Raw genomic sequence first — 16,661 nt, forward strand, 5'->3', positions numbered from 1 at the left:
GGAAGATTAAGGCTTTTTAGAGATTCCCCCCCCCCAAGTTTTCCAAGGAAAACTTTTAGTTTAAGAGAGAGAGATTTTTCCCAAGAGAGAAAGACCAACTTTTCCCAAGACTTTTGAATTTTAACCTTTTTGGCTTCTTACACCCACATTTTTTCCTCAGAGAGAAATCACTTTCTCCTTCCACTTGGACTTAGCATTTCAGCTGTCCCCAGGTCAAAAGCTTCCACAGGAAACTTTTTCATCCCCATAAGCTCAAAAAGCTTTTTTACTACCCATGAAGCTCAAAGAATTATTTTTCCCCAGTTTGTGTTCATAGCCCCCAAGTTAAAAATTGAAGAGTTTTTCTGTCTAGTTGCTTTACTTGTTTTTTCTTCTACACGATCTTACACTTCTAAGTTTTTACTATGCTATATTACTACACTATGCCTTATACTTATTTTTCAGTTAGAAATTGAGAAAGGGATAGAAGATAGAAAATTTTGACAGAAGAGAATTTTGCGCTGCAGCATCGGACATCCTTCCAGTCCGTTTTCCTTTTCTCTCGAGGATAAAACCCCTGCCCCTCAAAAATATGGAATATATATATATATATATATATATATATATATTATATATATATTCCATAACACTGGCATGCCACTTTCCACTGGCAGGGCTGACTCACATTTTTGCCAAAAACTCTGTAATAGAACTATTATTTTCCTTTTTCTTTAGTCCCCATTACTTTGTCTTTAATCCCTTTTTCTTTTGGTCCCCCTTTTTTCCTTTTCTTTGGTCCCCCTTTTTTCCTTTTCTTTGGTCCCCCTTTTTTCTCTTTTTTCTTTAGTCCCCCTTTTTTCTCTTTTTTCTTTAGTCCCCCTTTTTCTTTTTTCTTTAGTCCCCCTTTTTTTCTCTAGTCCCCCTTTTTTTCTCTAGTCCCCCTTTTTTTCTCTAGTCACCCTTTTTTTCTTTAGTCCCCCTTTTTTTCTTTAGTCCCTCTTTTTCTTTCTTTTTTTTAGTCCCTGTTCATGGCACCATTCTGTGGGGCGTTTACCCACCAACCCCACAGCTCCCCAGAGTTTTCTTGAGTGCGAGCAGCAGGGAATATTAGATAGAAGGATTTAGATTGTGGGGATGAATAGATAGAAAATAAAGGATAGCCTTGAGAGGGCCTGGAACCTATTCCAATGGGCCCCAACGGTCTCTGCCCCCAGGGTATTTATAGAGACACCAAAGGGCGGAGCAAAAGACCTCCTCCCCCAGCACAGCCCAGTGCAGACCATCTCAGACACCTGCACTCAGGCCTGTGGTCCTGATCATCCTCTATGCAGACCTGCTGGGTAAAGCCACGAGGAACCTGAAAACAGGTTCCCACACACAGCACACAAACAGCTCCATTTTTCTATCTTTCCCACTTCTCCATCGCATATTTGTTCATCATAGTGCCCCCCCACACACACACACACACACTTTGAGACCTGGCTGACTTCTGCCGCCTGTCCGTTTGTGTTGTCCTAGCACTCATAATTAATAATAGAAATACACATCTTTATTACTACCTCTATGCTCACAAATTTAAAAAGTCTATCTTTTTTCTGTAAGCAAAAGTTAGTGATGTCCTGGTCTACAGTTATCCATAAAGTGCTAGAGCACTGGTTCTCAACCTTGCTAATGCGGTGACCTTTTAATACACTTCCTCATGTTGTGGTGACCCCCAACCATAAAATTATTTTTCTTGCTACTTCATAAGTGTAATTTTGCTACTGTTATGAATCAGAATGTAGATATCTGATATGTGACTCCCATGAAAGGGTCATTTGACCTTTCATGCCAGCCTGTTCTTCAAGCTTTTTCTTTAAGACATCATGGGAAAAACTTCCAGGTGCACATGAAGAAGATAAGACATGATCACAGAATGAAAATACCACAATTAGAAGCATTGATGTCTGTCAGGTAATGTTGAAACTGAAGTTTGGGGAATTTGGCATGATACAGGAGCTGAAAGAATGGATTGGGCTAGACAGTGGTGATGCGCACCTTTAACCCCGTGGGAGACAGAAGCAGGCGATCTCTTTGAGTTCAAGGCCAGCTTGGTCAGCCAAGGCTACACACAAAGAAACCCTGTCTTGAAAAACCAAACACCAGAGAGAGAGAGAGAGAGAGAGAGAGAGAGAGAGAGAGAGAGAGAATGGATAGCTAGATATCCTCCTTCTCTCTCACCCTCTCCTTCAACAGAATCCACACCAACCTCATTGTTCTTCTCTATAGCAGCCATGTCCTCACAGGCCTCAGAGAACTCTCCCTCTTGCATGCATTCACCCACATACCAATGAACAAAGGCACACTTGGCATACATCAGATTAAACTTGTGTTCTAGGTGAGTCCAGGCCTCGGCTATGGCTGTATTGTTACTCAGCATGCACACAGCTCTCTGGACCTTGGTCGGGTCTCCACTAGGTACTAGAGTGAGAGGCTGGTAATTAATGGCAACCTTGAAGCCAGTGAGGCACGAGTCCACGAACTGGATGCTGCGCTTGGTCTTGATGGTGGCAATAGCAGCATTGACATCTTTGGGAACCACATCACCTTGGTACAGCAGGCAGCAAGCCATGTGTTTACTATGACAAGTGTCACATTTCAACATCTGGTTGGCTGGCTCAAAGCAGGCATTGGTGATTTCTGCTACAGAAAGCTGCTCATGGTAGCCTTTTTCAGCAGAGAAGACAAGGGTATATGTGGCCATAGGGAAGCAGGTGTGGAGTTATGGCACCAGGTTTGTTTGGAATTCTGTCAGGTCAACATTTAGGGCCCCATCAAATCTCAGAGAAGCAGTGGTGGAAGACAAAGCCTGGCTAATAAGGTAGTTAAGGTTAGTGTAGTTTGGGTGCTCAATATCGAGGTTTCTATGACAGATGTCATATATGACCTCATTGTCTACTATGAAGGCACAATCAGGGTGCTCCAGAGTGGTGTGGGTGGTGAGGATGGAATTGTGGGTCTCAGCCACATCAATGGAAATCTGGGGTCTGAGTAAATGGAGAACTCCAGCTTGGACTTCCCTCCATAACCAACAGAAGGCCGCTCTATCTGCAGGGAGGTAAACCCAGAGCCAGTTCTCCCATAACAGCTGTGGAAAAACAAGAACCCCTGAAAACCTGTGCACTTGTCAGCCAATCTTTGAATTCAGTCCAAAACAAGGTCAATAACCTCCTTGCCAATGGTGTAGTGGCCACAGGCATAGTTAGTGGCAGCATCTTCCTTGATTGCGATGAGCTGCTCAGGGTAGAAGAGCTGGCAGCATCCAGTGCCAACTTTATCAGTAACTGTGGGTTCCAGGTCTATGAACACTGCCCAGGGCACATGCTTGCCAACAATGGTCTCACTTAAGAAGGTGCTGAAGGAGTCATGTCCTCCCCCAATGATCTTGTCACCTGCATCTGGCCATCAGCTTGGATGCCATGTTCCAGGCAGTAGATCTCCCAGCAGGCATTGCCAATCAGAACACTAGCCTGGCCAACGTGCATGGACATGTACTCCTGTGTAGTGGTATTGTGTTCCCCAAAATATTGTGCACTCTAATAAACTTATCTGGGGTCAGAGACAGAAGAGCCACAATATTAAACATAGCGGTTAGGCAGTGGTAGCACACGCCTTTAATCCTAGCATTCTAAAGGCAGAGATCTACCTGGGTCTATGTGTGTTCAAGGATACAGCCAAGCATGGTGACTCACACCTTTAATCCCAGAAAGTGAGGCATTAATCCCAGGAAGTGATGTCAGAAAGCAGAAAGGTATATAAGACGTGAAAACCAGGAACTAGAAGCATTTGGCTGGATAAGCCTTTAGGCTTTGAGCAGCAGTTCAGCTGAGACACATTTGGATGAGGACTCAGAAGCTTCCAGTCTGAGGAAACATGATCAGCTGAGGAACTGGTGAGGTGAGGTAGCTGTAGCTTGTTCTGCTTCTCATCTTCCAGCATTCACCCCAATAACTGGCCTCAGGTTTGATTTTATTAATAAGACCTGTTAAGATTCCTGCTACACTCCTTCATGGTAGCTTTGGGTTAGAAGGTGAGGGTGACAGAAGCAGACACTGGGTCCCCAGTTACCATTCCCAACAGCCAAGAGTCGGGGTAAGTAATACAATGAAACCTAGATAATTTCTTAAAATAGTAACTCTTCAAATTTACCGCTTATCCCTTACCAGATCTCCCATCTTTCTGTTCTTATACTCCCTTGTCTAGCTAAGTTTTCTTCTTTGGGAATGTGTATGTAGGTAGGTAGACAGACAGATTTTTCCCATACAGCAGATTGAACTGCCTCTGACAGTTCTTTGCTATCTTGCAAGAGAGGAGTTAAGCATGGTCATGCTGTTTTGTATCATACAACCTACAAAGCTGTGACAGATCCTTGACTTTCTTGGAGGCAGCATCCTGGAGTGTGGGCTCTGTGACTGACTATGAAGTGTGGAACTTGCCCCTGAGTCCTTCCCATTCACCGAGCCACTTCAGGGCTAACCACGGGGCAACTGAAGGCAAGAAGCCACCATGAGAGCAATGTCTTCATTCCTAGGCAGTCAGTGTTTAGCTATGTTTTTCTCTTGTGTTTGGTTCTCAGATTTGAGGTTGTTTGTCCAACTGTTTAAAGAAAAGAAATCAAGCTAGGCATGGTGGCACACGCCTTTAACCCCAGCACTCGGGAGGCAGAGGCAGGCAGATCTCTAAATTCAAGGCCAGCCTGGCCTACTGAGTGAGTTCCAGGACAGCCAGGGCTATTACACAGAGAAACTCTGTCTCAAAAAAAAAAAAATTAATTGAATTCCTTGGTCAGTAGCAGAGGAAGCCATCAAAAGAAAAACGAGCGTTGTGTGGTACCGTTGTGCTGGCAGTGGAGACAGAGTTAGGCATCAGCCTGCATCGCCTCAGCTGTCAGACCTGTTACTCCCACCTCCAGCCCCTTCAGCCAAGCCTTGTCCATCTGTTTCGTCCCAATTCCTGATTAAAACTCACATGATTCTTGAACTGACTGGGTTTGTGTGTCAGCTTGACACAAGCTAGAGTCATCTGAAAGGAGGGAAACTCAGTTGAGAAAATACCTATGTCAACTCCAGCTGTGAGGCATTTTCTTAATTAGTGATCAGTGAGGGAGGGTCCAGCCCACTGTAGGTGGTGTCATCCCTGAGCTGTTGGTCCTGGGTTCTTTTTTTTTTTTTTTTTTTTTTTGGTTTTTCGAGACAGGGTTTCTCTGTGTAGCTTTGCGCCTTTCCTGGAACTCACTTGGTAGCCCAGGCTGGCCTCGAACTCACAGAGATCCGCCTGGCTCTGCCTCCCGAGTGCTGGGATTAAAGGCGTGCGCCACCACCGCCCGGCTCCTGGGTTCTTTAAGAAGGTAGACTGAGCAAACAATGGAAAGCAAGCCAGTTAGCAGTTCCCCTTCATGGCCTCTGTATCAGCTCCTACCTGCAGGGTCCTATCCTGCTTGGGTTCCTGTCCTGACTTCCTTCAGGGGTGAACAGTGATGATGAAGTGTAAGCCAGATAAACCCTTTCCTCCCCAACTTGCTTTTTGGTCATGGTGTTTCGTCACAGCAAAACCCTAACAAAAACTTTTTTTTTTTAACCTGTTTTTTATTACTTCCCGAATACATCTCTCTCTTCTCTCCAATCTACTTTCCCTTCTCTTTGTAATTATGAACTTACAGTATTACCAATATCATTCTTCAATTTCATTTCCCTATTTCTTCCTTAGCACCTTTGTCCATACTTGGCCAATCAAAGTAAATATATATATACTTAATAAATAAATGATATAGAAATGTAATGCACTGGATCTTTCAGAGTTTATTATTATTATTATTATTATTAAGATAAAAGTTAAGGGAAGTAATTTTAGTGGGGGTGAAGAAACTGTCTTATTACGAAGGGGCACAATGATAGCAAAGTGTGGTGGCACAGGACCTTAATTCCAGCATGGGGAGGCAGAGGCAGGTCAATTTCTGAGTTCAAGGACAGCCTGGTTGACAGAGTGAGTTCCAGGATAGCCAGGGCAACACAGAGAAACCCTGTCTCAAAAAACAAAAGCAAAAGCAAAGCAAAGTGTTGTTGGTTGGTTTTTTTTGCTTTTTGGTTTTGGGACTTTTTTTGTTTGGTTGGTTGTTTTGTTTTGTTTGTTTGTTTGTTTTTTGTGGTTTTTTTTTACTCTTTTGGGGGGCCCACCACCCAGCTCCCAAATAAACCACACACAGAAGCTTATTCTTAATTATAAATGCCCAGCCTTAGCTTGGCTTGTTTCTTGCCAGCTTTCCTTACTTTCAATTATCCCATCTACCTTTTGCCTCTAGGATTTTTCCTTTTTTTACTTCTGTTTATCTTACTTTCACTCTTACTCCATGGCTGACTGTGTGGCTGTGTGGCTGGCCTCTAGCATCCTCTTCTGTGGTGATATATTGTGTCCCCCAATATGTTGTGCACAATAATAAAGCTTATCTGAGGAGCAGAGGAAAAAGATAGCCACTATATTAAACATAGAAGTCAGACAGTGATAGCACACACCTTTAAGAGGCAGAAATCCATCCAGTGAGTTCAGGACCACACTGGAAACAGAGCCAGGCATGGTAACGCATGCCTTTAATCCCAGCACAAACCATAGAGGTCTGGAGGTCTGTACAGACAGATGGGAAGTGATGTAACTGAGCAGAGACAGGAAGTGAGATGCAGAACAGAAAAGCATATAGGTGTGGGTATACAGGAAGTAGGTCTCTTTGGAAGCTGAGGGTTGGTAAGGTCAGGTTGGCTGTGGCTTGTCCTATTCCTCTGATCTCTCAGTTTTAACCCCAATATCCAGCTCCATGTTTTTACTAATAAGACCATTTAGCAATCTGTCTTACACTCCTCTCCTTATTCTATTGCTCTTTCTTCTTTTCCTCCCAGATTTCTCCTTCTATTTTTTCTTTCTGCCTGCTAGCCCCACCTATCCTTCCTCCTATTGGCTGTTTGTGGTGATATTGTGTTCCCCAAAATATCGTGCACCCTAATAAACTTATCTGGGGTCAGAGAACAGAACAGCCACTAGATAGACATAGAGGCCAGAAAATGGTGGCACACACGCCTTTAATCCTATCACTTGGGAGGCAGAGATCCATCTGGGAACAGCCAGGCATGGTGACTCATGCCTTCAATCCCAGGAAGTGAGCCTTTAATCCCAGGAAGTGATGGCAGAAAGCAGAAAGGTATATAAGGTATAAAAGCCAGGAACTAGAGCAGTTTAAGCTTTTAGGCTTTTTTTTTGGGGGGGGGGTCGAGACAAGGTTTCTCTGTGTAGCTTTGTGCCTTTCCTGGATCTCGCTCTGTAGACCAGCTCTTAGGCTTTTGAGCAGCAGTTCAGCTGAGATTCATTTTTGGATGAAGACTCAGAGGCTTCCAGTCTAAGGAAACAGGATCGACTGAGGAATTGGCAAGATGAGGTGGCTGTGGCGTATTCTGTTTCTCTGATCTTCCAGCGTTTACCCCAATACCTGGCTCCAGATTTGTTTTTATTAATAAGAACTTTTAAGATTTGTGCTACAGCTGTTCAGCTTTGTTTGTTTGTTTTTCTAGACAGGGTTTCTCTGTGTAGTTTTGGTGCCTGTCCTGGATCTCACTCTGTAGATCAGGCTGGCCTGGAACTCACAGAGATCTACCTGGCTCTACCTCCCCAGTGCTGGGATTAAAGGCGTGTGCCACTGCTGCTGCTCAGCGCCTGTTCAGCTTCTTATTAGACCATCAGGTGCCTTAGATAGGCAAAGAATCACAGCTTCACAGAGTTAAACAAATGCACCATAAAAAAAAGGCAACACATCTTTGCCCCATTAAAACAAATGTTCCACAACATAAATGAATGTAACACCTCTTAAAGTAATATTCTACAACAGCAAAGGGGCACAATGAACTGTGGTGTTACACACTTTTACTCCCATCACTCAGGCAGAAGTAGGCAGATTTTTGTGAGTTCAAGGCTAGCCTGGTCTACAAAGTGAGGTTCAGGATATGCAGAGCTACATAGTAAGATCCTGTCTCAAAAGCAAAGAAGAGAGGTTATCCAGTGCTGTGCTCTATTGTACTTAACAATCTAACCAACACTCCCAAATGTCAGTGAAGTTTGGAATTCATCTTGATTTTTCCTTGGGATCATAAAAGGTACAATTATTCATCAGGGCACACTCCATTTAGAAGCATAGACATTTGTCTAATTGGTTTTCAAGAATTGTTTGTGGTGATGAGCCATAACCCAGAATTGACAGTTGTCTCTTAGTACTATTTTAGAGTCTTTTTTAAAAAAAACTATTGTGTATAATGTTGTGAATATCTTTTGACACACACACCACACTTATAACATTCTCTGGAAAAAAAGATTGCCATTGTAACCAAGTTGTTACCAGTCCAGTCAATATATGAATGCTGTGAGAGAAAAAAAAAGTATGGATAGATATAAAAGGTGACATTTATGGTGTTTTGTGAACAATGAAATTTCATAACTGATACCATATTCTTTGCTTGGCTTTTTTACTAAACTGTATTTTAAAACATGACATAAATGTGTATTGTTTATTTCTAATAAAGATTTGAATTCTATATGAATATACTATAGTCTATTGATATTTTACTTATTTGTTTGTTTGTTTATTTATTTTTGAGACACAGTCTTCCTCTGTAAGCCAAGCTAGCCTCAAACTCAGAGATCCTCCTGCCTCTTCTGTCAACGTGCTGGAATTCCTGGGAGGCCTGCTTTTTTCTGAAGGGAAAGAGAAGAGGAGGTGTGAATCTGGGGGAGAGGAGGAGTGGAGGGGGCTGGGAAAGACAAAAGGACTTGGAGGAGTAGAGGGAGGAGAAACCAGTCAGAATCTATAAGAATAATATAAAAAGAATATAATATTAGAAGATATATTAATGAATCCCCCATATTATAATATCAGATATCCTGCATATCAGAGTTAGAACAGGTGTGGCCTTATTGGGAGAAGTATGTCCCTGTGGGTGGGCTTTGAGGTTTCCAAAGCTCAAGCCAGGCCCATTGTCTCTCTCTTCTTGTTGCTTCATATCCAGATGTAGAACTCTCAGCTGCTTCAGAACCATGTCCGCCTGCATGCCACCATGCTCCCCACCATAATGACAATGGAGTACACTTCTGAAACTGTAAGCCAGCCCCAATTAAATGTTCTCCTTTATAAGAGTTGCCAAGGTCATGGTGTCTCTTCACACAGATAGAACATCGACTAAGACAGATCTTAACAATTTACTTCCTTTCTGCCATAATCTGAACATTTATAATCCCTATAAATTCATATGTTGAACACCTGGTAATTGATATGCTAGTAGCCAGAGGCAGGAGCTTCCAGGGGTAATTACATCATGGAGATGGATCCCTCATGAATGAGATCAGTGACCAAAAAGCTGTCTTGCCCCTCTACCATGTAACAATGCCTACAGAAGATACCCTGTGTTCTGACTATTCTGGATTGTCAACTTGACTACATCTAGAATTAACTAAAACCCAAGCTGCTGGGTACACCTGGGAGGGGTTTTTCTTGATTGAATCATTTGGAGTGGGAAGAACTACTCAATGTCTGGATCTTTGAAGATAAGGAGATTCATCGTAAATCTGGCCCACACCTTCTGGTGGCAGCCGATGTAAAGAACACCGAAGAAGGAAGTGGTTGCTTTTGGCCTGCTTGCCCTCACTCTCACAGGCAAGTTCGTTCCTTCACTGGCACTAGAGCCTACTTCCTCGGGATTCTAGCATACACAGAAGACCGGCTGAGACACTCAAACAGCCATTCGAGTCTTAGACCTCCCATTGGGAGACAGCCATTGTTGGAATAGTAGAAAACGCTGACTAGCACCACATATGAAGCAGGAAACTGGCCCTCATCAGACGTAGACTCTCGTGGTGCCTTGATGATAGATTTTCCAGACTCCAGAACAGTAATAAATTCCTGTTGTTTATAAGCCAACCTGTCTCACGAATTCTGTTGTAGCACCATGAGTGGACTAGCAGACACTGTCTCTAATGAGACCCAAAGGACAGCAGCATAGAGAGGTCCTTCTGAAGAGCTTCCTGAGAGTCCTCATGTACAGTCCATCCCAGCCAGGGAGGTGGAAAGACACTGAGGCTCCTTGCAAAGCTCTCTCTGGAGCCCATCAGACAATGCTAAACGAATAGGCAGGAAAAGTGGAGTAGACCAGGGTATTTGCAGAGGCACAGGACCTCACTCAGAGATATGTTAATGTTTGTCATAAGAAAGCATTTGCTTCTTCGGAAGGAGTCAGCCCTATGCACACAGATCTGAACAATGGAAGAAACTAACCATTATGCTTTCTTGAGTGCTGAGGCTCTGAAAAAAAAAAATCACACTTCTACTCAGGACCTCTGTTACGTGGGCAGGTGTCAGACTAGATCTCAAAGACCCTCCCATCTCTAGTTTTTGAAGCTGAATCTCAGAAACACCAATGGCAGACCAGAACAGAGGATAGCAAATGAATGGGAGTTGAGGGTGGAAATGGACAGAGAGGAATGAACTTCCCCCAGAGTCACTGCTTCCTGAAAGACTTCCCTGGCCCCACCCCCATGGCTCTCTTTTAGCCTCCCTTTATCACTTACCCAGTGCCCAGAGCCAGCCCTAACCCCTGGGTAGGGGATCATGGATAACGTGAAGGAGCAAACTTCTGAGGCTGACTATTCATGGAGGATGTGAGCAGATTCTGGGTAAGCCCTATAGGACTGGGCTGACATGGATGTGGGTTAGTCTTGTGTGAACCTAGGAGAGGGCACTGATGAAAGAGGAATCAAGACTGGGAAACTACCTTCTCAAAGCTTGGGGACAGCTGCCTGGTTCTGGAGGGGATGGCAAGGGCAAGGCCCAGAGGCAAGTTATTGAAGTGGAATCCTGAATGTACGCCAAGTGTCCCTGAGGCCCAAGTCACAACTGAGGTTTAGAAGGAAGCATGGAGAATCTGGAAAGGATAGTGGAGGGGTCTGTGGTGACTCAATTTCCCCACAGTTCTGCCCCATGCTCATTCACCCTCCCTCGGTCAGTTGACTGTGCTCTGACTGCTAGCAGGAGCTTCTCTGACCTGTTAGGAGCTACCAGAGTCTTTTGGGGCCTCCCCCTCGGTGGTGGTTTGAATAAGAATGGTCCCCATAGGCTCACAGATTTGAATGTTTGGTCATTAGAGAGTGGCGGTACTTGACAAGGATTAGGAGGTGTGGCCTTGTTGGAGAAAGTGTGTGACTGGAGGTGGGCTTTAGGGTTTCAAATGCTCAAGCCAGGCCCAGTCTCAGTCTCTCTCTTCCTGCCACCTGCAGATTTTAATGGAGAGCTCTCAGCTACTTCTCCAGCACCATGTCTGCCTGTGTGCCACCGTGCTTCCTACCATGCTGATAATGAACTAAACCTCTGGAAGTAAGCAAGTCCCAATGAAATGCCTTCTTTTATAAGAATTGCCGTGGTCATGGCATCTCTCCACAGCAATAGAACAGTGACTAAAACACCTCCTTCCATCACAGTTTTAGTTAGATGATTTTACCACTCCATATGACCTATGAGGGCAGAGACAGTTCCTGGTCACAGAATGGCCAGGGTCAGCTCTGGACCTGGCACATACACTTGGGAACTATGCATCAGTGCAGGCATGAATGAATGATATTCCAGAAGTCGACCGGAGGCCAGGTGTTCCTTTCAGGGCCCCTCGGGGTCAACTGGCTGAGACTGGGTGGGTGGGGAGAAAGGGCAGGCCCCCTCCTTCCCTGCCGCCGTTGTCTCTATCTTCCACGTGGATTCTGTAATTTAGATCCTGATCCACCAGAGAGTGAAACTTACACTCCAAGCAGCCGTGACTTCCAGTGATCCTCTCTCTGGCTTTAGGGCCAAGCTGCCATTGAGAAAAGCCCATGAGATATTTCAGCCAGTCTGCCTTGCTTTGTGTCATACCAGGCCCATCCTCTGTGGCTAAGTGATCATCAAGGAGCTTGCCCATGGCTCATTACCCATCCCAGGCACCCAGATGAGCTGCATTCTTCCTCCAGCTCGCACAAGGAGACAAAACATCCCCAGCCTGGTTTTACTTTCTCTCCTAAGCCTTACCCTTTCCCAACTGGGGGTCCTTCTGAAATCCTAGAGGTCTGCTCCCAAGTGGAATGTTCCACACAGCGCCTGAACTGAGATTACAGTAGAGATAAATAAAAGATTAGCTTCTGAGTTTCAGGACTAAATAAAGGATCAGATTCTTGGTGATTGGAAGATAAAAGAAATGTGGGGGTCTGTTCATGGATGAACCTGTTCAGAAGCAGTTTGGGGCAGTGGGTGGGATCAGAAGCTCAACTTTCCCTAGGTCCCTCTAAGCTACCATCACTGCCTACCCCATCCATCTGGTTTCCCTTGTGAAAAAGGAAGCACTGGCTAGGGTGGCAAAAAGCCCTAAAGGAGTCTGGGTCTAGTGTGCAGACAGCTGGGTACTGAGGGTGGGAGGCACTTCCATGTGTGACATCCAGGGAACACTTCTCTTCAGTAAGAGCATTCTCCAGAACATCCCTAGCCACCTAAGACCAAGCAAAAGCAGGCATGTGTCTCAGGCTAGACATATTTATATAATCCTTTAACCCAAGTTTGATGGTGTCTTGCTTGTTCTAGGTCCTGGTGAACTTCTCATGAGTTAGCAAGGTTTGAGGACTCTCTGAGGCAGACACAATGGGGTACCTGAATGGGGGGAGGGGGACTATAGAAGAACTCAGGGAGAGAAAGAAACCAAGATACTAGCACAGGGATGGGGGCTGTATAGCAACCCGAGAACCACCAGCCAATGTTCTGAATTCAGTGCTAAGAGACCAGAGGAATAGCAGGCCGTGCCCACCGAGCCCTGTTTCTGAAAGCAGAGAGTTGGTGTGGGTTCCTGTGATGGAAGTCACATACAAGCTACATTAGCACACTGAAGCACCAGGTTAAGAAACTTTCGTTTCTACCTAACACATGGGACTTTGCAAAGATCTCTGTTTGTTGAATGCAGAGAAGAAGAAAAAAAGTCCGGACATTACATTGCTTTTTACTTTCTACTTGTTTTAGGAGCCATGTAGACAGCCAAATCAGCATGCACACACACACACACACACACACACACACACCACCACACAAAAAAAAAAAAAAAAAAAACACACACACACACACACACACACACACACACACACACCAGCCAGTCTGTTCTTGATTGTTTCTTCACAAGGAACATGATTTGGACTTGTGGCTCAAGTTGGGGTGAGTTATTCAGGACCCTCACAAGACAGCTGAGAATGAGCCTAGATCCTGGCGTTCTCATTAGACTTGTGACCTTTCTGAGTGTGTCTCTCGGGCCTGAGTGTAAGAGCTAAGAGCCCCTGTCGCTGGAGACCAGTGTTTCGGGTAGCCAGCAGAGTGGGAGAAGCAGGCACAACCATCCTTCCCTGTGTCTCCCTCCCTGGTGCAGAGGCACTCAGAACTCCAAATCACTGTCTGATCCAACTCCTAGAAAGCAATGGGCGCAAAGAAAGGCCCATTGTGTTAGCTTCCACTCTAATCCTGAGCCCATGCTTCCAAAAGACTGCCTGCAGCAGGATTCCCAGGATGGCCTGTTGAAAATAGGATACCCAGGCCCCACCTCAGCCATACAGATGATCCCCTTGGAGGATGGAATGTACATGCTGCAAGGGCTCCAGTCACTAGCCTGATATTCCAGAAAGACTGAGTACCTCTTCATTAGACATTCTGCATGGGTCTGTAGTTCCGTCTCTTTCTGCAGACTTAAAATTCTCTGTTGCTCTAGACCAGGCCCTGTTCTAAATGCAGAGGGCATAGCTGTAACGTGGAGGCCCCACCTACAAAAAGCTACAGTGATTTTGGTCTCAATGGCAATGCTGAGGAAGAGAGCATGTGTGAAAACTCCCATTTTACAAACTAGGAAGTAGAGCTCAGGGAATGTAAGCCACTTGCCCAAGGTGACAAAGCTGTTACATACCCCTGTAGCTAGGGTCAGTCAGACTTATGCCCCCTGCCCTTCTCTCAAAGCACCACCAGGTCTGGTAATAGAGCCACAGTGGCAGAGCTAAAAGACAGCAAATAGCTCCAGAAATATCCAAGAGGCTCTAACTGTCATTTCAATGCTAAGTGGTTGACAGTGATTGCCTCCATGTGTGAGGGAGAACTCCGTGCCACATTCAGGATCACGAACGAAGATGCTGCAATTGATTAATCATGGTCTACGGTGGATGTAGAATCAGGAAGTGGCTGCATATGCACCACATATGCACACTAGCCCAGTGTATGGACAACTCTCCTGTCTCACTGATGAGGAAACTGAGTCTCAGAGAGACTGGACTGGGGGCAAGACTTCTGAAATTCTAGTTCAAAGCTCTTTACACTAAACAGCACTACCTTTTCTATGCAGCCCAGTTGATTAGATGAGGAAATGAACCATGGGGTCAAGAAGCTCCTGGAGTTAATACCAAAAGTTTTTTGGAGTTGAAAGGAGGAAGAAGAGGCTTAAAAGGTAGAGGGACCAACCAGGAAGGTGAGCCCTCCCACTTCTGCCCTTCCAAACCAAAGGGAAGACCCACCTTCTGAGCCCTCACCTGTCTCAGGCACTGTACTAAATATACAGACACGCTCATTTGATCCTTTCTACTCCCCTATGAGGAAGCTCCACTTTGACATGAGGTGACTTGAGTGTAGCTAAGCCAGGACAGACTCCCAGGTCTGTAGCTCCAGGGCCTACCCTCCAGGGCTGTGCAGGGGGCCAGGAGGAGGTGGTAGAACACGGGTTTTCAATTTAGAAAAAAACTTATTTTTGAATTCCAACTCTATCACAAATTTGCTTCAAGGTTTTTAGCTTTAATGTCTCCATGCCTTGGTTTCTTCATCTATAAATGGAGGAAACAGGCCAGGTTGGTGGCACACACCTTTAATCCAAGCATTTGGGGGAGGGGGCAGAAGCAGGCGATCTCTGTGAGTTCAAGGCCAGCCTGACCTACATATCAAGTTCTAAGCTAAATAGGGCTACATGGTAAGAGCCTGTCAGGGGTGGGGGTGAAAAGCAGGGTGACGCTCAGTAGGTTGTTGTTAGGAGTAAATAGACTCATATGGGAAGTGCTCGGCCGTGTAAGAGGTAACTCCCACTCCTGCGGGCACCATGCTGCCCCGGACACATCACCTGGTCACCCCACAACTACTGCTGGCCTGAATGACCTACGTGGAGGAACCCCATTCTGGAGCTGTCTATTCATTCTGCTTTTTCTCCAGAGGAGGTTAAGACTCGGAGCCCCATGTGTCAAAACATGCTAGAACTGTGTAAGACACCAAGGAGGGCCGTCTTTGAAGACATTAGAACTGGCCGGCAGAACTGGACTAAGAGCAGTTGCCACAAGATGGCAGCCTAAGGAGTAGGCTGGGGCTCCTGAGTCAACCGTCTCTCTAGTCACGCTCACACCAGGCAGAGCAACCCTTCAGAGCAGAACACTGCCTCTGCTCTATTGACCTCATTAGCGGTCAGCTGTATGGGGTGGTTGGAGTTTTAGCCCAAGACTAAGTGGGTCTTCCTGCTCTGTACGCTCTAGCGGCCGTGAACAACCGATGAGCCTCTGTTACATGCCTCTTTGACGAAAGAAGAGTCCCAAAGAAAGTAGGTAGGGTGACACACAAAGTCTCAGATACTCAGGAGACTGAGATGGGAAGATCAGGCGTTCCAAGCTATCTTAGGCAATGTAGCAAGTCCTTGCCTCAGGAGAAACAAAAATGGAGAGTTGGGATGTGGCACATGACTAGCATGTTTAAGGTTCTGGGTTTGAGCGCTAGTTTAAGAAAATATCTGCTTAAATAAACTTAAATAAAGAATAAAGGAGACAACAAACAGCAGTAAGTGCTGCAATCTATAATATGTATACAAATAAGGGGCTGCTGGAGGCTAGGGATGTTATGTTCTAGTTCATGTCTCCTGATGACATTTAGTCTGCCAAATACGTGGGTTCTAAACTGAGGCTTTGTTTCATAAGACAGCAGAAAAGAGAAGCAGTCTCTATTTTTCTTTCTTTCTTTTTTTTTTTATTATTTTTTGAGACAAGATTTCTCCACATAGTTTTGGTGCCTGTCCTGAATCTTGCTCTGTAGACCAAGCTGGCCTCAAACTCACAGAGGTCTGTCTGGCTCTGCCTCCCGAGTGCTGGGATTAAAGGCGTGTGCCACTACTGCCTGGCCATTTTTCTTTCTTTCTTTTTCTCTTTCTTTTTCTTTAATCCAAATGAGTAGTGAACTTGGAAGGCCTGAGAACTTAGTTCTAGTGGATTCCACACACAGGAATTCCTGGTGCATCTCCTGTTGCTAGGTACTGAGCCAGTGGCTCCAACTCACAAAGCCTTATATAATACCATGACTAGAATCATCAGCCCATCCCACAGGTAAAAAAACAGGCTGAATCTTAAGGAAATTGCCCCTAAATTCTCACCCAGGAAGTGGCAGATCCAGGAAGTAAACTTAGTTTCTCTAATTCCAGACTTAATTCCTAACAACTTCTCTGCCCTCACTGTAGTACAAATCTTAAAAGGTCTTATTAATAAAAACAAACCTGGAGCCAGGTATTGGGGTGAACGCTGAAAGATCAGAGAAACAGAACCAGCCACAGCTAACCTCACCT

General features: G+C 45.1%; 1 pseudogene; it reads right to left on the reverse strand.

Moving 5' to 3' along the window:
• LOC114693569 overlaps nt 1–16,661 on the reverse strand; it is a 52,372-nt pseudogene that overhangs the window by 12,694 nt on the left and 23,017 nt on the right.

This window comes from Peromyscus leucopus, chromosome 7 (assembly GCF_004664715.2).
Source record: "Peromyscus leucopus breed LL Stock chromosome 7, UCI_PerLeu_2.1, whole genome shotgun sequence".
Classification (NCBI taxonomy): Eukaryota; Metazoa; Chordata; class Mammalia; order Rodentia; family Cricetidae; genus Peromyscus; species Peromyscus leucopus.